Source organism: Dermacentor silvarum, chromosome 7 (genome assembly GCF_013339745.2).
Source record: "Dermacentor silvarum isolate Dsil-2018 chromosome 7, BIME_Dsil_1.4, whole genome shotgun sequence".
In the NCBI taxonomy this organism is placed as follows: domain Eukaryota; kingdom Metazoa; phylum Arthropoda; class Arachnida; order Ixodida; family Ixodidae; genus Dermacentor; species Dermacentor silvarum.
The window spans coordinates 35,690,581-35,716,897 of NC_051160.1; the positions used below are offsets into that span (position 1 = coordinate 35,690,581).

Genomic DNA, 26,317 nt, shown 5'->3' on the forward strand with positions numbered 1-26,317 from the left:
TTTAAGTGCCTCATCTTCATCAGGCACCGAGGAAAGGGATGTTTTTTTTCTGTACACAGCCACTATAACCAAATATGATATAACCAAGGTTGGCTGTCTCACACAAGGTTAACCATAGCTGCCTGGAGGATCAGAAAATCAGAAGTGAGACGGGGACAGGAAAGATTGAAAGTGAGAGAAAAAGACGAAGATTGAAGAGGAGGATAGGAAAAGGCAACTACCGATTTCCCCGGGTGGGTCAGTCCGGGGGTGCCGTCTACGCGTAGCAGAGGTCAAAGAGGTGTGTTGCCTCCGCTGATGGGGCCATAAAGGTCCAAGCACTCAGCATCGGCTCAACCCCCGGGATCCCCTTTTCCCCGGACACGGCGGAGCCATGCAAGGCTACGCGTGGGAGGGTCCAACCCCCGTGTGCTCGGGTCCGTGGTGTCGCAACACACCAAACGCCTGCCTAAGCAGACGCCCGGTATTAAAACGTATACAATAGCACTAGTGCCTCACGAGGTTCCTTGAAATCAAGGGCTGGGAGGCACGTGCTGTACAAACTTTGCACTGCAGCTGCAGCCTGCAAGACGAGGCTGCGCTACAGATACCCTGGCCAGATGATTTGTAATGTGTTTACATCTGCTAAAAACTTTAAGACTGTAATAAAATGAAAAAGCGGCTCATGGCTAAGAAAGAATGCTGGGTGAAGAGGGATGTGCTCACGATATGCGGGATAAAAGTACTTTTTACGCTGGGCTTCTATTTCAGTGCACTCGACAAGAACATGGAGGACTGTAAGAATGTCGCCACACCTATCACATTTTGGAGGATCACTTGTAGAAAGGAGGTACGAGTGTGTGCCAAAAGTATGACCTATTCTTAATCTACAAAGAAGCATTTCCTTGTGTTTTGCCATTTTCTCGGACATCCATTTCCCTATTCTTGGTTTGATCATATGTAGCTTGTTTGACACTTCGTTGTCCCACTGCCTTTGCCAACATCTCCGCAACTGATGGCGCAAGAAAGGCTTTAGATCTGTGGGAGAGATAGGTATGTTTGTGTCTGTATACTTAAAAACTACTGATGTGGCACTTTCATCTGCAGCTACATTGCCTTTTATGCCTCTATGGCCAGGTACCCAGCACACTATGACCATTTGATTGCCCATGTAGGCTGAGCATAAGCAGCTGTAGAGTTCGTTAAGAACTGAATTCTTGTATTTTCGTAGACTCATTAGAGCTCTAACGAATCTGAATGAGACTGTGAACACAACTGCTTTGGTAACATTCATTAGCTTTATGTGTTTAACTGCCGAGAGGATTGCGTATGCTTCCGCTGTAAAAATGTGTACCATATGTTGAAAAAGACGGTCCCAGAGCTGCGTACGCAACACCAGCAGGAGATTTGGAAGCCTCTGTGTAAAATTCTGCACATGAGTAATTCACCTGAAGCTCGAGAAAGTGTGAGCGTATATGAGCCTCAGGTGCGTGCTTGGAGATCTCTATGAAAAAGAGATCGCACTCAATAGTCTGCCACTCCAAAGGTGGTGGAAGCCGACTGGGAGCCGTTAAGACATTCTCCTGTATTAGTATGCCTGTTTCTTCAGCCGACGCTTCTAGACGCATGGACAAAGGAGTCCTCACAGACGGCCGGTTTTGATAGAGCCTGATAGCCGATATGTCGCTTATAGCGGAATGGCATGGGTGTTCTACATCTGCCTTTACCTTCAGGGAGTAAGATAGACCTAGATATGCTCTTTGGAGATGCAGGGACCATTCATCCGACTCAACATACAGGCTTTCTACAGGGCTAGTCCTGAAGGCGCCTGTAGCAAGCCGAATACCCAGATAGTGAACGGGGTCTAACAGCTTTAAAGCACTAGGTGTTGCTGAGTTATAAACTATGGCTCCATAGTCAAGGCGTGACTGTACAAGGCTTTTGTATAAGCTAAGGAGGCATCTCCTGTCGCTTCCCCATGATGTGCGTGACAAGAGCTTCAGCAGAGTCATAGCGTTCAGGCACATTGTTTTCAGGTACTTCAGGTACGGGACAAAAGTTAACTTAGAATCTAAGATGCGGCCTAAAAATTTATATTCATGACTCACAGATAGCCGTTCTCCATTAAGGTCAATAGCGGGGTCTGGTTGCAGACCACTTTTGTTCGAGAAGAGGACGCGCGTGCTTTTTTGTGGGTTTAGTGTAAATCCATTCTCGTCCGCCCATTTGGACATTTTGTTGAGGCCAAGCTGCACCTGTCGCTCGCAGATAGGAAGATTACAAGATTTGTAACCGATTTGCACATCATCCCCGTACACCGAATAAAACATTGTGCGTGGTATGACACTGTGGAGAGAATTCATTTTTACAACAAATAGAGTGCAACTCAGCACACCTCCTTGTGGCACACCAGTCTCTTGGGTGAATGGACAAGATAAGACGTTACCAACGCGAAGTGCGGTTCGAGAGATAACTTTGAATCCCGTTCAGCAGGTTCCCTCGGATACCCATTCCTGCCAGATCACGAAGGAATCGAAAACGCCATGTGGTGTCATAGGCTTTCTCTATGTCTAAGAACACCGACAAGAAAAACTGTTTATGCACGAAGGCATCCTGGATATTTGTCTCGATGCGGACAAGGTGGTCTGTTGTGGATCTACCTTCCCTGAAACCGCACTGTAAGGGATCTAGTATTTCGTTACTTTCAAGAAACTGGATCAGGCGACGGTTAGCCATTTTCTCAAACAGTTTGCACGGGCAACTTGTTAGGGCTATAGGCCTATAACTGCTGGCCGAAGAGGGGTCCTTGCCCTCTTTGAGAATGGGAACTATTATTGCCTCTTTCCAGGCAGCACGGATGTACCCACCACAGAATAGGGAGTTAAATATCGACAGAAGTGTTTTGTGGGCTTCAGGGCGTAAGTATTTGATCATGTCATAAGCTTTTCTGTCTCTTCCTGGCGCTGTCTTATTACAGCAACTCAGTAACGCCTGAAATTCCGCCATACTGAATGGACGGTTGTAAGGTTCATTCTTTGTTTTTTTCTGATCCAGTGGCAATCGCTCTGCTTGCCGCTGGTACCGTAGAAATGTATCTGTGTAATGGGCTGAACTAGAAATGTACTCGAAGTGGGCACCTAGAAAAGCAGCCTGGTCTTCAAGAGTGTTTCCCTGGTTGTTTACTAGTGGCAGAGGATTAGTTTGCCGGCCGTTTAATTTGGTAACTCGGTTCCAGGCTTTCTTTCCATCTGTGTAAGAGTTTATGCCTGATATGTATTTTTGCCAGCTTTCCCTTTTGGCACGGCGGCGCGTTCTTTGACCCTCACTCTTTACTTTCTTAAAGTTTATAACATTTTCTGTTGTTGTAGAGCCACGAAGGCGTCCCCAAGCCTTATTTTGTTTTCTTCGTGCTTCCCTACAGTCACCGTTCCACCAAGGAACACGTCGTTTCGAACACTTTCCTTGTGCTTCTGGGATGCATATGGAAGCTATATTTACAACAAATGCTGTGAAATATGCTACTGCGTCGTCTATGTTAAGATTACGGATGTCATCCCATGTGAGATGGGTGAGCTCTCTGTATTGCTTCCAGTCGGCAGAATCAATCTTCCACTGGGGAACATGAGGACGGTTTTCTTCACTTTTTGTCGATGTTAAAATGATCGGGAAGTGGTCACTCCCATATGGTTTTTTGATAACATTCCACTCCAGATATGGCATAAGTGTACTTGATGCGATGCTTAAATCTATACATGAATATGTTTTGTGTGCAACGCTGTAGAATGTGGGCTCTTTTTTATTTAACAAGGACGCATCAGATGAGAAAAGAAAGTTTTCAATTAAGCGCCCTCGCGCGTCACAACGAGGGTCGCCCCACAGGCTGTTATGGGCATTTAGATCTCCAACAACGATATATGGTTGGGGAAGTTCAGCGACAAAGCTTAGAAACTCTGATCTCGAGAGTTCATAATTCGGAGGGATGTATAGGGAAGTCATAGTGACCAACTTCTGAAAGAGCACCGCTCGGACTGCGACCGCCTCAAGAGGAGTTCGGAGAAGTAATGGCCGACAAGCAACATCTTTTCTCACTATGATTGCGACGCCGCCCGAAGAGGCGAGTGCGTCATCTCGATCTTTTCGGAAAATTGCGTATTTGCTGAGGAAGTTACCTTGTGTTGGTTTCAGGTGTGTCTCCTGAACACACAGCACCTTTGGATTGTATTTGTGTAGAAGTTCTTTAACGTCATCGAGGTTGTGCATAAGACCTCTCACGTTCCAGTGTAATATTTGTGTGTCCATATTGTTTGTGTTCTTGTGCTGTGTGTCAAGAGGAGTCCAGTTGGCTTACGGAGCCTTTCCAGGCCCCGTAATCCGTTGTTTGTCTTTCTTAGAGTGGTCTCGAGATTCGCGCCGCTCAGGAGGCGCTGGGTGCGCCGGCTGGCTTGTAGTTGTGTCCATCGACTCCTAGGAGCCGCTGGACTTCCGCTCATTCGAGCGGGGTGTTTTCAGGCTAGGCCTTGCCTCAGAGAGCAGGGCCTTGGAGGCCCCCAGCCCAGAGGTCGATGGGCCCTCCTTAAGAGATGGCGCTGCAGCGCTGGCTGCTGTCGCCTGGGGGGCTGGTGGCACAGCCGCGGCCACAATCTTTGTGGGCCGGGCCGATGCCGGAGTCTGCTGCGGTGTTGCCCCATTACGCGCCGCACCAGCATACCCTGCGATATGTAGGAAGGAAATGCGTTTTCGCGCTTCCTGAAAGGAAATGTTTTCTTTGACATTTAACGTAACTATTTATTTTTCCCTCTTCCAGGAATGACGTGAGCGGGAGTATGCAGGGTGATCACCGTCGCAATTTGCGCAGTGTAGTGTCTCAGTACAATTATCAGCAGGATGATCGTTCGACGCACACTTTGCACATGTGGTACGGCCACGGCAGCTTTGAGAGCCGTGACCAAATCGCTGGCACTTAAAGCAGCGGCGAGGGTTAGGAATATAGGGCCTAAGTTTGATTTTCAGATAGCCTGTTTCAATATATTCTGGTAAGGTACTTGTGCAAAACGTCAAAATTAGGTGTTTAGTGGGGATCTCTTTGTCATCCCGCCTGATCTTAATTCTTTGGACATTTGTGACATGCTGTTCCTTCTAGCCCTCAAAGAGCTCGGTTTCACTCAAGTCAAGGAAATCTTGTTCCTATATAACTCCCCGTGAACTGTTCAGAGATCGGTGGGGGTTCATCGAGACAGGGGTATTGCCAATTTCAGCAAGTCCGGACAGTTTCTCGAACTGATTCTTGTCTTTTAGTTCTATCAATATATCACCGCTGGCCATTTTGTGACCTTATAGCCGGGACCTAGTTTCTCTTTGAGGCATTTCGCAACAACAAATGGTGATAGTGTTCTTGCAGTTTTATCACTGTGTTGACAACTTAGCACGTGGTACTTCGGGTATATTTCTTTGGTCTGAATAAAAAGCATCAGAAAGTCATCGGTGCGCCCTCTCTTGGAAAGAGAGCAATCGGGGGGTCGGGGAAACGACGAAAAAGCCATGTAAGTTGCTATAATTTTGGTAGCTATGCCAGCCGCCACCACGGAGCCCAACAAGGGGACACTACGAAACCCAAAAGCCACGAAGACGCCAGCTGTACATAGCTACTATAACCTAATATAAATATCCTAGGTTGGATAGAATACACCAGGTTAACCCTTGCTGCCTGCGAAGTCGGAAATGAGAGGAAGACAGGAGAAGACAGGAGAGATGGAAAGAGAGAGAGAAAGACGAAGGATGGAGAGAGAGAGACGGGAAAAGGCAACTACCGATTTCCCCCGGGTGGGTCAGTCTGGGGGTGCCGTCTACGTGAAGCCGAGGCCAAAGGGGAGTGTTGCCTCCGCTGAGGGGCCTTAAAGGTCCAAACACTCAGCGTCGGCTCAACCCCCAGGATACCCTTTTCCCCGGACACGGCTAAGCCGCGCACAGTTAGACGCGGGAGGGTCCAAGCCTCGTGTGCTCGGGTATGTGGTGGCACAACTCACCAAACGCCTGCTTGCGCAGACGCCCCTGCGGGGACGCGGTAGGGTCCAACCCTCGTGTGCTCGGGTATGTGGTGGCAACTCACCAAACGCCTGCTTGCGCATTCGCCTCTGCGGGGTTCAAAAACAATTGAAAAGTTGCATCGGTGCGCCCTCTTTTCAGAGCGCGATCAAGTAAAAGCGGTTTGGGGGAAGCCATAATATAGGCATCATGAGTTCGGCAGCAGCGCCAACCGCCCACCACCGAGCCTAACATGGGGACTTAGAAAATCTTGCGAGTAAGACAAGTCCTCGCCAGTTGTACGGTGCTACTATAACCCAATCTGGAGTAGCCAAGGTTGGCCACCCACACAAGGTTAACCCTCGCTGCCTGGAAAGTCGGAAGAAAATAGAAGAGAGGAGAATACAGGAAAAATTGAAAGGAAGAGAGAGACGCAGATTAGAGAGGGCGACAGGAAAAGGCAACTTCCGATTTCCCCTACTACCGCCGGGGGGCCATAAAGGTCCCAACTCCGGGCATCAGCTCAACCCTCAGGATCCCCTTTTCCTCGAACGCGACTAAGCCACGCACGGTTAAACGTGGGAGGTTCCAACCCTCGTGTGCTCGGGTTCGTAGTGTCGCCACACACCAAACGCCTGCTCACGCAGACGCCCCTGCGGGGATTTGGTGGAAGGTGTTGTAATCCCCGACCTCACCCTGGAATTTCGCAGCCGAACGTTGCCGACTGCTTCAGCCGCTACCATGCTCGGGGCTATTCACAGTCAGCATGCGGCTTCCGCCGCTCCCATCAGTTGCGGCGCCGTCTAGTGGCAGCGGGACCCTCCTGTCTTTAGCACAGGAGGTGAGACTGACGTGGAAGTTTGGCTCTCTACCTATGAGCGCGTCAGTGATCACAAGTGGGATGACCGACAAAGTTACGTACCGTCTTCTTCTATCTTGCTGACGTTGCGAACCTCTGCTTCCGCCATCATGAGCGAGAACTCCAAACCTGGTCCGATTTCACGACAGCATTCGCAGAAGTCTTTGGCCGCCCGGCCTTACGAAAGCACCGTGCTGAACAGCGTCTACGCCAACGCGCTCAACAGCCCGGAGAGACTTACACGAGCTACATAGAGGATGTCATGGATATTTGCGCACGCGTCGATTCCACCATGAGTGAAGAGCACAGGTGAAGCACAGGTGAAGCACATGCTCAGGGGCATGGAGGACGACGAATTTCAAATGCTTCTCGCGTGAAACCCTTCATCTGTCGCTGGTGTCGTCCCTCTTTGCCAGAGCTTCGATGAGCTGCGCCGACAAAGGGTCCTTGCGGGCAGCGCTGTTGCACGCCTCACGCTTCCATCCAACTGCACGCCAGAGTCCTCACTCTTCGTTCAGATTGAGAATTTTATTCATGAGGAGGTGGCGCGCCAAATATCTGTGCTGCCTTTTAGCGATCGACCCCTACAGCCTGACACATATCTGGCTACTCCGTTTAGGAGAGCCACTCGCGAGGAACTTGCCGAATCGCTAGCTTTGGCTCAACGCTGTCCTCCCGTGGCTGCACGTCTGACCTATGCCGCAGTCATAGCGCGACCTACGCAACCGACATTCGTGTTTCCTGGGACAGTGCGACCTCAACCACTGCCAACTCCCGCATCGCCTTCTATTCCGCCTCGAAGCCAAATTCAGAACCCTAGGAGCACACGCGACAACCGACCCTTATGTTTCGCTTGCGGTTTCGCCGGCAATGTCGCGCGCTTCTAATTCTAGTAATTGGAACAGCCAGTGCATTTTTATCACAAGCTTTACGGCGCCTATCTCGAAACCCGTGAAATCTTTAGAAGTCGTTCCCAGTGGATGAGCTTACAAAAACCATCTATTACTCGTACATTGGTGTATGTGCGCTAAAGTAAATATTACACAGTTTATTAATGATTTTTTGGTAATTTGTCAATTCTTCATCTCGATTCCTTATGCAAGTAATGCACACCGCTCGGAGTATCCCAACTTAAGCACCAGAATTACGCTGTGTGCCACAATGAAATATTTGAACATTCCGCATGGCCTAAAGAACACCCTGTATATTACAAGAAACATTGTCTATAAACGACCAACGGGAACATCCCCGAGGGAATTTTAGTATTTTCCTTCGCCTACCCTTTCCAACCGCTCCTAGTGAACCTCCCTTTCACCCCTTCCGCGAGCGAGCCTTTTCTCTCTTCTCGCTGGCTATCCGAATGTCCCTTTAGCAGCTGCCAACGTCTTATAGTACAGCAAACTGGCGCCATCTCGTAGGAATGCCATGAAGTACGCAACGTACGTATACAGCGCGGATTTTTCGCGGCGCCCGGCTAAGAACACTTTTGTATTGAAAAAAAAATGGAGAAATATGGAGGCGAAACTGCATGAGAACCAAATACTTTATTCTGGCGTTATTGTGCAGGCTCGGGGAGAATGAAAGAGCCGTCCAATTATTTATTCTAGCCGTGTTAGGGGAGGCCGGGCCGGTACATTTTGTACATGTAGTTTTGGTTTACGTTCTGGCTTCGTCTTCGGTTTCTGAGGCAGGACGCACACTGCGTCCACATTACGATCTGAAGCAGAATGAAAACAAGGTGAAAGTGAGAAAACTAAATTTTGTGCATACAGTAACCCCGGTATTCCGAAATGCAACTTAGATTGAAGCCCGTGCTTGACTTGATCTAAATGACGCCTGTCGTGAATGTGCCGAAGCAAACGCAATGAGCGTCCTGAACATGTTCCCGCCAGGCCTCCGTTAAATCAAATCAAGCATGAGTTTCATGTTAAGATGTATTTCTAAATACGCGCGTAAAAGCCGATTGGAGAGCAAAAGTAGCAGCAAATGTCAGTATTTAACTAACTTGTCGTCGTTCCCTGTGCCTGAACAACGGCGATCCGTACCCTGAACAGCGAATAACGCTTGTTTAGATTTGTATATGACAGCACAAGCATTGTGCTGTCATATACAATCGAATTCGAATTTCATGAATATCGTATTTAGTTGCAGACATTATCGGTCCCTTCAAGGACCTCGAGAAGAGAGGCAGAGGGCAGAATAAGTGTACTGTTCATCACGCATATTTGGCGTAGAAAAAAAAAGAATTATCGAGAGGGTGAAAGCTTAAAGCTTCTTAGACTTAAGCATTGCAGAAATCGATAAGAGGTACTCTAAAGCAACCAAATTATTCCACTCTCCATAAAGAAAATAATTTCAAAGTTTTGATGGCATTGCCAAAAAATTGAAGGACACTTTGTAAATTCCAAAGTGTGTTCGGCGAAAGCCCGTGCCCATTTGACTGACTACCACCCCGCATGCGCATTCGCTCATTCCTCTTCTCGCGTTCGGTATCGGGGGAATCCACAATCTTGGGGCGCTTCTCTGAACCGCTTGCCGTGGAATCATCACCGGTCCTCTTGGGAGCCATCCGACTAACTCGACTGCTGCAACGAGACGTCTGACGAAGGAGCGTTGCCGCGCGCGCCGCTGTGCCATCACGTCATTGCTGAGAGAGTGTAAGGGGGAGAGGCCACAGCTGTGGCGGCGTAACTGTTGCTATGTGCCGCTGTGCCATCACGTGATTGCTGACAGAGTGTGAGGGGGCGAGGTCACAGCTGGCACCGTTCCAGGGCACGGACGGACGGACGGACGGTCTGACGTCGCGAGTATCAGCCATTAAATGCTTTTGCCTTAATACGATCTCAGCAAAGCAGGCAGTGAATAAAACGGTCTTAACTAGCGCATAACACATGATTACGACGTGTCAGAATCTGTTGGTGTAATTATCGAGAAATAAGGAGGACAATTTTAGCTGGAGCCATGCCACCACAACTTGTCCTGGTAGCGCATTCCAGCCCCGCGCTGTTCCAGGAAGAATAAATGTTTAAAGCAGTCTCAAAAATAATGTGGCACGTCTGCAGATTCACTGTATTCCAACTCGCTCGGGAAAGGGCTCGTTGTCGACGTGCCGATTCTAACGTTAGGGCTTCCGAAGTCTACGCAATACGTCAGCAAAGTAGCGATTAGCATTGCTTGTAAACTTCAGGCACTTATCTGTCGGTCCGTATTAAACCTCTTTCATGCCTTCTTGGACCACTTGGTGTGGATAACTCAGTATGTGTCGGAAAAGGCATCTTGGCAATGACCAACTTGGGCCAGTGGGTATGTTCAGGTGGGCTTTTACAACTGGGTACTTGCAAGAATATACAACTTTGGCCAGTGGATATATGCAAAGGGGTATGTGACACGGGTGACGTGCCCGAGTAGACCATTTTGAGCCCATTGGGCTTATGCGACAGGGTATGTGGCACCATGTTGGTGAACACTATTGGCCAATCCAGAAGAAGGGGCATGTGCCAAACTGCGCAGGTGCCCGTATAGACAAGCAACACAAGAGGCAAGAAGCGGAGAAGTGGGAAACAGAAAATGAACAACAAGTTCATTTACCGGAGTCCCCCACAGTGTTGTGCCTCATAATCAGATCGTGGTTTTGGCACGTAAAACCCTACAATTTATTTCATTTAATTTCGACATGGGATTTGGACACCTTGCTAATGAAATTAAGGATGATGGCAAGATGGCGGCTTGTCATTGTTCGACTTTCCATTATGACATAAGACAATCAGCCACACTGTCGAAAACTTTCAATCACCTCTGTATCACTTTGCCCGATTTCGGTTTAAGAAGATGTCTTTCCATTTGTCATTTTTGCAAGAAAAGACGCAGTTTCGCCTGAAAGGCCAAGGATCGATTGCGATAGCAAATCAGGGGACAGCTATACGAAGTAAGCATAGTAGTTTTATCCGCCGTATAAACTTGTAAACCTAGGCATACTCACTAAATGAACAAACATCGTGTCAAGCGCGCTCAAGCAAACACAAACACATCTCACTCGATGACCGTGGAAACTCTCTGTCAAAACGCTGGAGTGAGCAAGCGCGTTGGGTGCAGCGAGCGAATTGACCTTCGTGCCGTTTCTTGCATCAACGCGAACTAATCCGCGAATACACCGGCCGCGGGAGACTGTGACCTGACGCAGATGGCCTTCAAGACACAGCGGCCCGGGCGAGCGACCGCGGCTGCCGGAGCCGTGGGTATTAATCTTGCCCCTCCCCCCCCCCCCCCCCCCCCGGCCTACACTCCCCCCGGAGCGTTGCGCAACACGGAAGACAGCGCGCTTCCGTTCCGCTTCCTTCCCTTGCATGTGCGAGGATGAGCCGCGATCGCCGGCTCACTCTCGCACACAGTGTACGGCGCGCGGCGACAGTTTTATTCCCCTTGGACTTAATACGGAACCTCACAGTCACGCCGACGCCGACGGGCGAAATGTGGCTGTAGTACCGATATAATTAATATCGCAATAATATGCGTAAAACTCGTCTTTATGGAATTTGAAGGAAAGCACAGCATAATGGTTGACGTGAATGTCTGCTTCGAGGCGCAACTCCAAGATTTGTGATTACCTGTTGGCTGAGTAGTATTCAAGCTACATATGCAACATGGCCGTGCCTCTTTTTTACAATTCTGAAAACGCAGCAGGTCTGATACCAGTTCGCTTCACGCTCCAGCTACTGCAGCTCGCCACCCAACGCTACGTATTTTAGTCTTTATTTCTGACACATTCAAATATTGTCGCACTGATCGAAAATAAGGCCTCACTTTCTCGAAAACCTGATAATCGACGCCGCACGACCCTGTATTAAAGGTAATCATTAATTGTTGCTTGTGTCATCATGCACCTCTCCAGCGTTACACGGTGATGAATCAGAATTCAAAGCTTGATGGCAGGAGCATTACTGAACGCAGATTGGCTCATACCGCGCATTGGACGCTTCCGGCTGCGGCGTTCAACCAACCCATATCAGCGGCAAGCGTCAACTTTTCTGACGCTGGGCACCTGGCGATTCTCGCCGGAAGAAGGGCACCGCTTCGACGACGATAGTTCGATCCATGCTCTTGAGGCTTTACATAGGCGCGTCGCGTCATCTGATGACATACTCAGCCCAGCAAACAATGCAAGTTAATGCCTGCTACCGAAGAGAATTGATCTGACATCGTGTGATAGCCAAATAATATACTCGTAGCTTTTTCATCACTACTTTTTAGTGTTGTACAATTCATCCCATCGCGAAAATTTTGAACCCCCCCCCCCTCCCATACGGAATTGAGGATTTTATCTAAATACAACGAGTGGACAAAATTGTAGTACCAACGGATACTTGCTCAAAAATGACCAATTGCAATGATTCGTCGCGTTTGCGATCTTCAGAGGCTTGAAGAAAACTGGCAAGCTTGGTTTTATGTGGGTATTTTCTGCAATTAATCGTCAACATCTAAGGGAAGAAAGGCATCTTGTGGCTGTCATCCACCAATCGTGATGCACTAAAAAATGCGACAAACCTATATATCCTTTGGTATTGTTTTTGGTATTTATGCTTTGGTAATGGTATGCTCGCTTTTTATGTGTGGCTTGAAATGTACATGATAATGTCTAGTTTATCATAAAATATTTTTCTACCACTTTGTGAAAAAAAATTAAATTAGCTGCGTCAATTATCAAGAACAAAGAAACTAAAACTTAAAGAACTGATCAAAGTTGTGCCCTCATGCATGAAAATATTAAATAAAGCCATGAAATTGTACAGCCCGGGAAATATGCATGTTCGCATTGATGCGTTTTACAAGCAGCAAAATCTTACCACTGCATCTCTTCGTACACTTTTCGCACGAGGAAAAGCTATTAGAATTGGTTCCGCATTTTCCGCCTGCAAAATGTTTACAGAAGCCGGTGCTGGCATCGAAGTGCCACGTTCGATTACTCGTAGAGCAGGGGCCTGGTTTCGGCATGAGGCTGCACAAGAGTTTTCGCTTTGGTGGCGCTGCAAAGTATCGGAAAAAAATAATTTCAGATAATTTTAACATTCGGTGGAGCACATAGATGGAATGGGGAGAATTATCTAGCCTCGACAGAAAAGAATGACTCAAGAAGGTTAAACTCAGTCATTCCCATGTCCGCCACATAACGTAACAGCATGCGAGCGTACAAAATTACGTGTGTACAATAATAGGGCACCATACGGTATAATGTATGTTAACTTTCACCTGTCTTTTTCGTACGAACCAAAATTAAGCAAGAACATCCTGAAACCCACAACGTTCATTTGTCTTTTCACGTGGTTTTATAAAACAGACCATTAGAGATAACTCTGGAAATTGCAATCTGAAAGCCGCTAATAATGACCAACATAATTGTATATCATTCATATTCAAGCACACGTTGTAACAGTGAAATTAAAGCTGAGTAATATCGGGTGGGCTAGTATATGTTTATGAATATAAAAAATAAGCCCGAAATATTCCGAAAACAATATTTCTTGTGATCGTAATACTTTATCCTCGTTATTTCGGAGTCATGAAGCCGAAAAGGGGAGCCATGCCGCCTTCGCATAGATTCTACAACCAGCCCCATGCTCTTACTGTCTTCCTCAAAATCTCCTGCAATAGGGATGCGTGTTCCTTTACCAGTTTCCCCCAAAACTCCCCCAAATCAGTTAGGAAATGTGCTACCCGGGTTGCGAATACATATTTTACCTCATTTCTGGAGGAAGAATATCTCAAAATTCGTGCTAGGCTCAGTGTTCCGGCTAAGAGCGCATGACATAACCATTTTATTCTTGAATTTTTAATTTTGAAACATGTTTCCCCAAGAGGATAATTTAAAAGGATTATGTATGCATATTCAATAGCACGTTAAAATATTTGTGAAGTGACACTTTCGTGAAGGGGCTAAATAAAATACGGCCATACTGTTCATGTTCTTGCTGTTACACGGTTTGCAGCATAGCAATTATGTACCTGCCGCAGCCAATCCGTCATACATGGACAACAACACCACGTGACGCATGCTACCGCGGTTTACACTTCCTCCGCTACAGGCCCACCTTTCATTACCTGAGTGATAATTATCTGTGTGATAATGTGTATAATTGGTGGTGTTTACAGTCATCATCCATATTAGTCAAGAAGTGCACTGACCAGGACAAGGTGGAGCAACACAAGAAGTCACAACATTAATTTTTAGTGTCACTTGGCGCTGGTGCGCGCACTTGGGGAAACCTTGTGCGTTAATGTGAATTATAATGAGAAGTTGTTAGTCTAAAGCAACGTCCTGCGTACTTGTGCTTGTTGTTTATGCATCCATTTCGCCGGTTCTCATCTTATTTGATAATTTACCAAGTCACCCAGAACTTTGCCTTCTTGCACTTTTCATTCCGTCATCTCTGGAATCAGTCCAGTTTATTTCGCAGTATCACCAGGATCAGCCCAACTTAGTCGGCAAGAAGCTGACAGAGCCAAACCCTTGTGAAGAAGCCATAGAAAGCTTCCCGGGCTTCTCTTTGACAAATGAATTACACGTTTCAAGGGGACTCCTTGTTGTATTGAGGGTATTTCAAGTTACTGCGTAATTCCGCTTAAAACTGAGCTGACCACTAGCAGACCTGTAGGGGTAGTACTGTTGGTTCTACAAATAAGTCGATTCGTTATATGAGTTCTGCATTGTGTGTGAACAATTCCACAAGACATCGAGAACTAGAACAGCAGCAACATCAGCAGCAGCAGCGGCAGCCGCAGCAGCAGTGGTGGTAGCGATGGTGGTAGCAGCGGCCAAAGTCATCAAAGAACAGCGACATCAGGATGGCGTAGCAATGTATTGTGCATAAGGGTACTCATAAGTGTACTGTCGCTGCTAGAAAGAGATCAAACATTTTTGACGAAAGGGCATTTATAATCATGGCTTCTTTCTTCTAAAATTCAATTGCAAGGTGTCTGTATACAAGTTTTAAGGTGCCCACACAGCCCTACGTCGGCACTATGTCGCCGTTGCTGCCGGTCTCGCTCTTTCGCGTGTCTGGGGGACATGAGGAAAGCGAAAAAAAGAGGACATTTTAGGGATGGAGGAGGTTAAAAGTTACGAAAAGTTTGTTGTGCCGAGGCTTGCTTTTAGTAATGATTTTTCAAACAAACGTATACTCAGTGTCATCGTAATGTCGAATCCGAGAATCAGAATGGCATTGTGGTGTGGTATTGTTGTATAATACTCGTAATGAAGACTATTTGAGAATATTTACATTAGTAATGAATGAGAATGTTTGCGTACAAATAGAATTATTTCTGTCCACCACAGAGAAAAACACAGAGGGGCGTTTAAAGCCAGTGAGTATTCAGTCTCTCAAGAAATGTCGTATTCAACGTTTCATTCTTGTCCTAACCTACAAGCAGTAATAACTTTTTTGATACTTGCATTGCGTAAATTCTTTTCACAGATGGGTCTAAATGAATGCTTATAAGAATTCTCCTAAACGAAATAATTACAGATCATCATTGAACACTCCACTGCGCCAGCTTCTTGTCTGCTATGTTATTTTTCCCAGTTGAAAATATGCTTTTTTGATACGGGAAGCTTCAGCGTGTGGGTAACCCCGCAGAGTCATCAAATGGAATCAAACTTTGCATCCCAGACCAAATCCTCACTTGCTTCTTGTCGATTTCAGACATGCCTCTGACATTAATTTCATGCAGTACTTCCACTGTGCCAAGAGCCGCACTTGTTAGCATTTTGCTATACTTACACACTAGCAGTTTCTTGATACGAATACATACACTGGAGGAGACGTTGTCATCTCTAAATGGCTGCTGCTGCTTGTTGACGCATAGAATTACGTCACGTGCTAAATATGAAAGGTACATACAAGTCGGCACTGAACAAACACGAAAGGTCATTGGCATAAAAAAAAGATCACATGAAACCCCAGTCAATCTGAAAAAAAAACATTTCTAATATAGGAAAAGAGTGTTTTCTGCAGTACTCACGTAGGCAAATGCGTTGACACATTTTTTCTGAAACGAACTTGCTTGGGGTTGTTGAATTGCAAGTATCAGGTACGAATAATTTACACACTCGGGTCACGAAATCAATACCCCAAGATTGGCCATGTTCTCGGCATGTACGAACCGTGCTTGGTGTCATGCAAAACCTAACCACCGCATTTTTCAGGGCTGAAAATAATAAGGTAGACAAAATGGGCTTAATTATTATCCTGTACAAAATAGGCATGAAACAAAATACTGATCGCGAGAAGTAAATAATATAATACAATACACGTGAAAGACAGCAATGACCAAGTTCTGTAGTGGGGAGCAACGCCGGTTTGACATTTCTTTGTTTAACATTTACTGCAGGTGAATTCGAATGTTAGATTATGTTAAACGGAATGTGTCAAGGGTGGAAATTCTGATTGGTTATCACTAAGGTTTGGACATGCGTGCCTGTTCTGAGAAATTTGGTATCGGGAAGGTTTTCTGTGTTGGTACAAGGCCTGCGCTTTTGAGCCGATGACGATTTGAGAAAATTGCTAAACTGCACGAGAACTCAATTTTGAAATATCTAGAAACCTTCGGGTGAAGAGAACAGCAGGTAGGTGCGGAAATTCTGACTAGTTGTGATATGCGCGGGACGTCGTACTTGTGAGGTGTGCTCAACGACTCCAACACAAACACAAGAAGGAACAAGTAACAACCCGGATAATAGACAGGTCAGGTGGTGGAAAGCTCAAACGGAGAAGAAAAGAGAAAGGAAAGAGAAAAGAAAGCGCGAGAGACGTGCGGTAGAGAGCGTTCGCTGCGAGGCTCTGAAGGCTCGTGACATGGAGGCGGTGCGGGTTCGTAAAACGCCGACCGAGCGTCCAGAGGCAGATCCAGGAGGCAGTAATAAAGCTTTTGTTGGGGCCAGTTGGTTCATAGCTAAAAACCTTGACGAGCAGCGCAAAAACACGGACAAACAAGACAAGTCCTGTGTGTTTGTGTCTTCTTTGTCCGGTTTTTCAACAGCGGAGCGGTTCAAGCTTTTCGTTTCTCCGCTTAGCGCTAGCAATAACTCGCCTAGCGATGACATCAATGCGCACAGCTGCGTCTCGCATCACCTTGCGTTAGCTAATTAGGAGCCAATCAATGGCTAATTGAACCAATAATTATTAAATACACCAAAATGCTGGGGATGACTTGGTAGTGCTTATCCTAGCCCAAATATATGGCCAATACCTTGCGATAGCCAAGGAACAGGTAATCGATAATCGATCAATAATCAATAACTTCCGGAAAAGCATAACCCGTAAGGCCAGGACCAGCTAGGTGCTGATCAGCTCCCCTGTTTCTTTACCCATGCGCAACTAGTGAAAGCTACGCAATGTTTTCTTTTGCGCTGCTCGTCATGGTTTTCAGTCAGGAGGCAGCTCTGCTGGCCCAAGGAACCTGACAGTAATTCCAGGGACGTCCATGGACGACGGTCCACGGTCAAGCTGTGCTTGGTGGATGGAGCTGACTGGGCAGTCAGGCAACACGACCCGGGTCTCCCCCACAACCTGGGCCCCGCTGACCGGTGCTCAGCGCTGATTCTGGAACCGGCCCTACCGACGTCTCTCGGAGAACGCAGCTGTAACACGTTGGCCGACTATGCTGGTCGCGACAACCAAGCCTGGCGTTGATGACGGTGTCGACAAGGGGCGCAGCGGATCGTCCGTTGCCGCGTTCTCGGCAACCACCCCGCCGTCTGGGCGGACGCAACTCTAGCGGTTAATTTCTGGTTACGCAATCATTGGGACATTGTGAGAATGGAATAAATACTTAGAGTAGCTCGGCGACTATTATCGCGTTCCCGCCTATTCGTTCCTGCATGTTGTGACTGTATTTTTGTTTCAGTTCATCTGATTTGTAAACATAACTTATTCACTTTCTTGAGCGTAATTTCAACAGATGACATTTTGTGTACAAACAGCCCTGTCTGTTATTCGCACCAAGGTTGTCCTTGAGTGCGCGATATAGCTTCACAAGAACCTGTTTTTATACTAGTAACTTGTAACGTGACTCCTGTATCTGCAGTGTTATCTTTTATGTTACAAACCTTTGTGGCTCGTCGACGGCGTTCTTGCGTCGTAGTTAGAAAGCAAGCGCCCTGCGGGCTTAGATTGGAAGGAACTTATTTAGCTTGAAAGCAAGTGCTTTTCACTCTATAGTGCGAACATAGCCAATTGAGGGGCATTCGCACTGCGCCTCGTTTCTGAACTCTGCGCTGGTGCTCTGCGCTATCAAAACTCTGCGAAAATGTGTTTCTAAATGCCATTCGCAGAAACCACGTTTTAAAATCTTAATGGTTCATAACTACTATAGTCACTCGCTGTGCTTATTTCCTGGAAATTGACACCTATCGGAAGGGTTTTGAAATGAACTTTTCTTCGAGACATATCCACCCACTTTCCGCGGACTGGCAGTCAGGCAGACACCGAGGTGCTATAGTCAGTGCATGGCTGATTCTTGAGCTAAGAAACCTGGTCACTTTGTGGGCCGGCCCTTATACAAGTGCACGTAATGTGTTCGCGAATGGGGTTTAATGTGGTTTGTTACGGAGGTTGATTCTGGAAGACTTGCAATGTCACAGCACTAACAAACTGCGTAGCATGAAACAATGCAGCTAACCAATAAGCGTAAGCAGCAGGATATTTCAATACATCTACCTGGGAAATAATATAGCTTGACTTCACTTCGGCCACATCACGTGTGACATGCATATACTTATTTGTGAGATGTGGTGCTAGACTCTGTAGTGATGTTCACTCTCCAAATCCAAAACGCGGCAAACAGCACAAATTGCCGCAGAACACTTTTCTTCAAAACTGTTAACACGTTTTATTCAGCACCGTGACCACAACGACCGGTTTTTTGCGTAATTAGGCTTCGCAGAGATGCCAATTATTTAGCAGATAGAGGTACGCGTACTCACTAAGCAAATCTGTCTGCCGCAAGGACATAATGTTAAGTAATTATTTGATGGTCATGTGTCGATAAGAAGGTCCCGATATGTTGGTTCAATGTAGAGCTTTTTTATATTACTAATGGTTTGAAGCTTGGGGCTGCCACCACAGAAAATTCGTTGCCTATATTTTGATTATACTACGTAGATCGATGACCAATTGGACCCTAATATGCATACTAATTGCATCATAATATGCACCCGAAGGGCCCTTAAGGGTGCATATCGGTTTACAGTGTACGCTTTAAAAGTGGGACACGTATACATTTTGTGCAATGACTGTTCATACGTCTAGTGCAACGCGCTTCCAATCAGCCTCGTGCCTCAGCGCTTTTTTTGCATAGTACTCTAACGAATAGACAATGCTAGTAGAGTAGAACGACAAAGACAAAGTGTATAGAGATAATGACGCAGGCTTAGAGTAGGAGTACCATTTCTCTATTCGAACAACAAATGCTGGCTTCTGGAAATTTCGAGAAAGAACAGCTTTTTGTTTCAGTGCGTTTATCGTAAAACAAAACGAGCACGTACCGAGAACGCAATGGACGCAGCAAAAAAGAAGTAGTAGGCAGGCCAAATGTTTCATGGCAGGGTCGTTCTGCACAATTTGGGGAGGCTGGTAGAACTTTCTTATTGCCCGAAATATAAAGCGTATTGTCCGGCGTTAAGAGCAGCAGCGAAAGCATTAAACATCGCTGCAGTAGTGACGTTGTTCAGTCCCTGCTTTTCGCAGCACGATCTTTAGGACACTCGACAAGAAGGTTGAACATGCGCTCAGTCCCACGAACTCGGTAAGCCGGCGATTCTTGCTGACGTTAGAATAGCCCGTGTTTCCTATATTTGTGCTTAGGTGAATTGCATTAGTTTGAAGCGGAGGCTTTGTATTTAAAAATTCTTCGCTTCAACACTGATGGCTTTTGTTCTGTGCTGGCGCCCAGGCGCTCGTGGTTGCTGTTCTAACCGCACGTAGTTTTTTCTTAAATTTCGTAAGACCAAAGCATTTGGGTGAGTACTACAACTCAAGAGATGAAGCTCCTAAACGTAGTGTAAAACAAAAGCATATACGCGTGTTTGTGCGCTGTGCCGGCATTTTAAAACACTTTTAAGCCATATTTTTGTTGCTGAGTAAACGTGTTCAAAAAAGAAAAGGCTTTCTGGCTCCTTAGCTGCGCAACCATTAGCAGGCTGCTTCAGAGTAATACTAGCGAAGATTCGACCATGTGCTTATGCCGACAGAAATGTTCCAATGAAATTTCGATACAAAAATAAACATGTGCGCAATAACCTGTTCAGAGGCCAGAAGACTGCCATCTAAATATTTCTGCTGCACTAAGACAAAACGGTAACCTGGTAAACTTATTATTGGGTAGGGACATGCCCCATAGCAAACACAGACAAGTCTTGACGCAGTCAACGTGTAACAATTTCGATAGGAAGTATCTACAGCGCACGAAGTCACAATAATAGGAGTAGCCGGGTGTTAAACTCGTACAGCAGTTCCCCTCGCAAAGATGGGCAGTGGTCCGTGGGCCGACCGCATTTATAGAGACCCTGCTACTGCTTCCCTGCCGTCACTGTCGCCTATTCTAGCCGTCTCTACATTTTGCTGACTATTAGCTAATCTCAGTGGATCGTAGTCTACCTAAGCACGTCACTGAGCGAAGTTGCACTTACTCACCAAACCTGACCTACTTTCAGCTTAGGACAAATACCGCACTGCTTAATAGAAGCCATACTAGACTGTTTCGCTCTACAATGCACTGTTTATCATGGCCCACTTATCATGTAACTGTATCACCCTGCGCGACTGGTCGCTCCAGGCACTTTGCGTGTATTCGCGGGCTCCTTTCAGGCTCGGAAAAACACCTTTATGTAGCACGCATTGAGCAACAGAAAGGTTTATCGGGAGTTTCTCATGTTGTTCTACCATTTCTTCATTGACACTTTCATAATTATGACAGTACTTCTAGGAGTAGATAATTAATCACAAACACCTAATTAAATCTCAGTAACTTAAAATTACTGGTGGCTGGTCCACTGTACTGAAAACAATATGCACTAGTTTTTCTTGGAGTAACGCAAATGCTCTTTTTTTAAATCTTGGTGCATGATATAGTATACCCTCTATACCAACTGGCCCAGTTAAACTGTTGACCCGCCGTGGTGGCTCAGTTAGCTAAGGCATTGCGCTGCTGAGCACGAGATCGCGGGATCGAATTTCGGCCGCGGCAGCTCCATTTCGATGGAGGCAAAATGCAAAATCGCCCGTGTGCTTGCGTTGTAGTGCACGTTAAAGAACCCCAGGTGGTCGAAATTAATCCGGAGCCCTCCACTACTGGCGTGGCTCATAATCGAAATGATTTCGGCACGTAAAACCCCACAAAGAAGAAGAAAAAAACTGTAGACCTACATTTCTTTTTATTTCCCCTTACACTGTGATTTGTTCCAGCCTTGACTGGCTAAAGTTTTTTGAGAAATGCCTCGTCAAACTGGGCGTGGAATTGGCGCGGATTCAGCCTTTGAGACTGTTCAGCGTGTATCCCTTCACTGCTCTCTGCAGACTGCTCTTTATCTCCGCAAGACGCATGCGTTGCGCTCCTCCGTTCCACCCAAGCTCGCGTTCGGACAATGCGCTTTCGAAGGCGAGGCAGTCACACTCCTTTGCGGACTCTCGCTCCATCGCCCTCTCATTGCAATGGCGGTTTCCTTCCTCTGCCACCGACATTTTAACTCTCTCCCTGACGAGGGCCCGCCCGTTCCCCGGCTACTAATGAATCTCGGGTGTGCATGACTTTAGTTACGGTGCTGGTACTGGAGGACAACTTCAGTGCTGTAGTCACGGATGCGAAATATGTGCCGTTTGAAGCGTGTTTACGGCAGTAGGTGTTCAAACTTTTCAGTGTGAATAGGCGTGTGACTTGGAGACTAACCTTGTTCTCTTGAGCACGCGCACGCATTTGTATTTCTTGAGCCTTCAAAGCCATAATGCAGCAAAGACAAACGAGAGACACCTTTATATACGAAGTAACAGGTGGTCCCCAAACAGGGCGAGATATAAAATCGTGGTATACGCGTCACCGTAGTTCAATGCGGCTTGTCGGTTATGTTACACAACTGGAGCGGCACAGCCACAAAATGTCCGCTGTGCAGGAGGTGCCTCTAGTGGAGACAGGTAGCGATACGACGTAGTGAGGTCGGTTTTTGGCGAAGAGACTGCGGAAACGCACAAAATGATCTCAGAGATGGTAATCGGGTGTAGCACTTGACGCCCCGAAGATGTTCGCCCACTCAGGACGCAGACCAGCAAGCCAAGGACCAGCACAAGGAAACCATGTCCCACAGGTTCCCTATTTCCCCATGGAAATATTGCCCCATGTCGTTCATGGAAAGCGACTTAAAGTAATATCGCTATCCTTGTTTTCTATTCAAATGAAGGATGAGAGTGTTTGATCTCAGAAGTGAAAGAAGAATCTATATTTACATAAAGGAAGCGGAAACATAACACAGACAAACAAAGAATAAAAAAATAAAGAGCACTCTACACTGAGCACTCTACACAAATTAAGGTCACCGCAGTTCTAATGCTACAGTTGTTAGGTGTGTCCGACTACACAAGCACAGTAGACTGAGAGCGGGGTGCGGCTCACCAGCAGTTCGGGCACACCAGCAGTTCGGGTCGCGTTCGTGAAGAGCGCCGAGCCGTCGTCGAAGGAAGACACTGGTCGCTCCTTGAGCGAACTCTAGGTTGACACGAGAAGGGACCTTCTGCTGGCTCAGGAGGTTAGGCAGTCCAGGTTCTGCCTGTAGTAATCTGGAAGCTCGAGCCCGTGGCCCGACAGCTCAACCCAGTCACGCGGTGGGCCTTGTCCTAGCTCCGGAGGCTAGGCAGACCAGGTTCTGCCGGGAGGAGTTTGGAAGCTCGGGCCCACGGCCCGACGGCTTACTCCCGCTCCCGGCGGATGCTGACTTCTTCGGCGCTCACTTGCGTCCGAACACCACCACGCCGTTGTTATTATTGTTGTTGTTGCCTCAAAACATGGCTCGTATCCACAGGGGGGATCGGCCACATTAGATAGTTTGAAAGGTGCGTCTAACAAAACACAAAATGGAGGAAAGGCAAACATTTAACACAAAGCAATAGTCAACTCCATGCCAACAGAAATTTTGAGAGGGCACATTCATAAATTTAGGGAAAAAAATCAAGTAAAGCGTCCCACGGTTGGTACCCTAGCAGTGAAGCCTTCCTGATGCTTCAATAAACTTGTGGATAGCAGAGATCATTGACCCATGGCTTGTGCCTAATTGACACGCACCAAAGGACAAAATGTTCGGTGCAGTAAGCGCTAAACCCAGCTTACTTGTAGGAAATACGAGGAATATTTTACGGAGGGAGGAGGAGTGGAGGGAAGACAGAAAGAAATGGTCCATAGTTTCTGGTTCATTACAAAAAGAACACAGGCTAGTTATGGACAAACCAGATCTATGAAGGTAAAAATTTAGGCGGGGAACTCTATAACAAAAGCTTGATAATGTCACGTCACATTGTCGTGAAAGGCATTCGTTCGTGTTCCACCGGAAATTTAGATGTCGAAAATCCTCTGCGGAAAGTAGGGATGATGCCGTTCTAGGGTCTCACCCACATCTCTTCTTCGTCCTTCCTTTTCTCCTACGTCACCCATCGTGTACGGCCCTTAATGGTCGCTTTCTTTTAGTTTTTAGTATTTTGTTTTGACGGCGCGTCAGATTTCACGCGCGTCGCTTCTTCGTCGTCGGCATCTTGCTCTCGATGTTGTCTTCGCCGAACCGCTCTCTATCTACTACACTGGCTTCGCGCACTGTCACAACACACTGAACCCCGTTTTAAGCTTTTGCCGCTGTTGTATTTAAAGCGAAAGATTTCTTTTGTTTCTTTGGGCATTTTCGTGGTTGGATGGTGTGCGGTAGGCGGTTGGACTTTTGCTACCGATACGAAAGCCGTACCCAGAGCAGCCAAGCTACTGTCATTCCAAGTAGTGATGAACAGGATACAGAGGCTCCTTCTATAACTAGCGATGAAGTTAGAAGGGCCTTGAAAGACATGACCAGGGGAAAAGCTGCTTGAGAAGATGGAATAACAGTTGATTTAATCAAAGATGGAGGAGATATCATGCTTGAAAAGCTTGCGGCCCTCTATACGCTATACACTTCAAGTGTACCAGAAAGCAGGAAGGATGCCAACTTTATACTCACCCATAAGAAGGTAGACCTTCTTATGGGAGATACTCCTTATGGGTGAGTGAATTATAGACCTATTAGCTTGCTTTCAGTATTGTATAAAATATTCACCAAGATATTTCCAATAGAATCAGGGCAACACTTGACTTCAGCCAACCAAGAGAACAGGCTGGCTTCAGTAAGGAACATTCTACGATGGATCATATCCATGTATATATACATATCCATGTATAGGATCATATCCACATAATAGAGAAATCTGCGGAGTACAATCAACCTCGCTATAATGCTTTCATAGAATATGAAAACGTATTTGATTCAGTAGAGATACCAGCAGTCATAGAGGCATTGCGTAATCAAGGAGGATAGGAGGCATACGTGAATATCTTGGCAAATATCTACAAGGATTGCACAGCAACCTTGGTTCTTCAGCAAGCATGGGGACGAATTACAGCAAATGATTGAGGACCTTAACCGAGAAAGTGTAAGAGTTGGGTAGAAGATTAGTATGCAGGCGACAAACCATGTTCAATAGCCTGACATGGAAACAAGTATTCTGGATTGCCAGTCAGCCTCTAGAGTCTGTAAAGGAGTCCATTTATCTAGGTCAGTTACTCACAGGGGACCCTGATCATGAAAAAGAAATTTACAGAACCATAAAAATGGGTTGGAGTGCATACGGCACGGATTGCCAGGGTTGGAGTGCATACGGCAGGCATTTCCAAATCCTGACTGCGAGCTTACCACCGTCGTTGAAAAGAAAAGTGTACAATCATTGCATTCTACCGGTGCTAACATATGGGGCAGAAACTTGGAGGTTAACAAAGAAGCTCGAGAACAAGTCAAGGACCGCAGAAAGAGCGATGGAACGAAAAGTGTTAGGCCTAACGTTAAGAGACTGTAAGAGAGCGGTGTGGATCAGATAACAAACGGGGATAGCCGATATTCTAGTTGACATTAAGCGGAAGAAATGGAACTGGGCAGGTCATGTAACGCGTAGGATGGATGACAGATGGACCATTTGAGTTACAGAATGAATACCAAGAGAAGGGAAGCACAGTGATGAAGTTCGGAAATTTGCAGGTGCAAGTTGAAATCACCTAGCGCAAGCCAGGGGTAATTGGAGATCACAGGGAGAGGCCTTCGTCCTGCAGTAGACATAAATATAGGCTGATGATGATGATGATGATTATGATGATGATTGATGATTACGAAAGCTGTGTTCTCTTCCGCAACTGAGTGGCTGGCTGGGCTCGTCACCGAATGCCAACAAAGTGTGAAACTTATAAATCTTTAAAGAGAACGTTCTCAAAACCTTATCTGTCTAGGTTAACAATGGTAAAATAAATAGTTCGTCATATTTCATTAAACATTCAGTGCTATTCAGGAGGATGTGAAGATAAGCACAATGGGGCATTGCTAATGTATAGCTTCGCTTCATTGAAGACGCGCCTTCGTAACATCGTTTGAAGTTGTGCGTGTAAATCCTGTGTCGTGGCCTGCCAGCACGTGCTTTCGTTTGAGAGCTTAGGAGTGTATGAATGTTTAGGGCACATTCAAACCACCGAAGAAAAGCCCGGCTCCACATGAGATGCAATAGCTGACCGTTCCATTCCCTACCGAATTACGCGATGAAACCAACAAACGATACTTAAATGCCTTCACTCTCACAAATACATGTCTTCAACAGAATAATTGCTTTCGAAAAGCGATGGGCCATTCGCTGATAGTTAAACCTTGTCGTTGCTTTCAGCACAATTTTTCCTTCTGGACGTCTTGTTGTCCTGCTTTCACGCGAATGCATTTGCGTCTCCGTCATTGTTGTCTCGTTTGCCACGAAACCCCGTTGACATCTTCAAAACGACGCTACAAGGTAATAGCGCACTGAAGATTTTACTAGCGTGAAAATGTAGGAATTGGAAGCAAACAATGCTGAATACTTGTGACACTGGAACACACTGATACATAATGCAGTGCATAGACCATAGCTTTTGATGCTCAATGGCATGACGCCCTCCCCCCCCCCCCCCCCCAAAAAAAAAAAAAAAAAAGAAAAACCGGGCAAGTTTGCACTCAGTCGTGCAAAGCTTAGGCACAGCGGAACTGTTGATCCTCAAGTCTTACTGGCTGCTACTGCTAGGTATTACCTTGGTTGCTCCTAGGATTTGACTTCGTTTAACTTAACTACGCATGTAGGGAAGGTATTCTCGAGCGATCATTTTCAGAGGTACCTTCCCTTT

General features: G+C 46.5%; 1 long non-coding RNA gene across 2 annotated transcripts in view; it reads right to left on the reverse strand.

Annotated features, from left to right (window-relative positions):
• Positions 1 to 19,609, reverse strand: part of LOC119459452 (uncharacterized) — a 47,349-nt gene extending 27,740 nt beyond the window's left edge. The window contains exons 1-4 of one of the 2 annotated variants that reach the window (XR_007467771.1): positions 19,395 to 19,609; positions 15,872 to 16,057; positions 12,700 to 12,879; positions 8,466 to 8,576 (exon numbers count right to left, since the gene is read on the reverse strand). This is a non-coding gene — a long non-coding RNA (uncharacterized LOC119459452). Of the gene's footprint in view, positions 1 to 8,465; positions 8,577 to 12,699; positions 12,880 to 15,871; positions 16,058 to 19,394 lie in introns of those variants that run through there. The other variant, XR_005193613.2, reaches the window with a different exon arrangement.
• Positions 19,610 to 26,317: the final 6,708 nt, after the last annotated feature.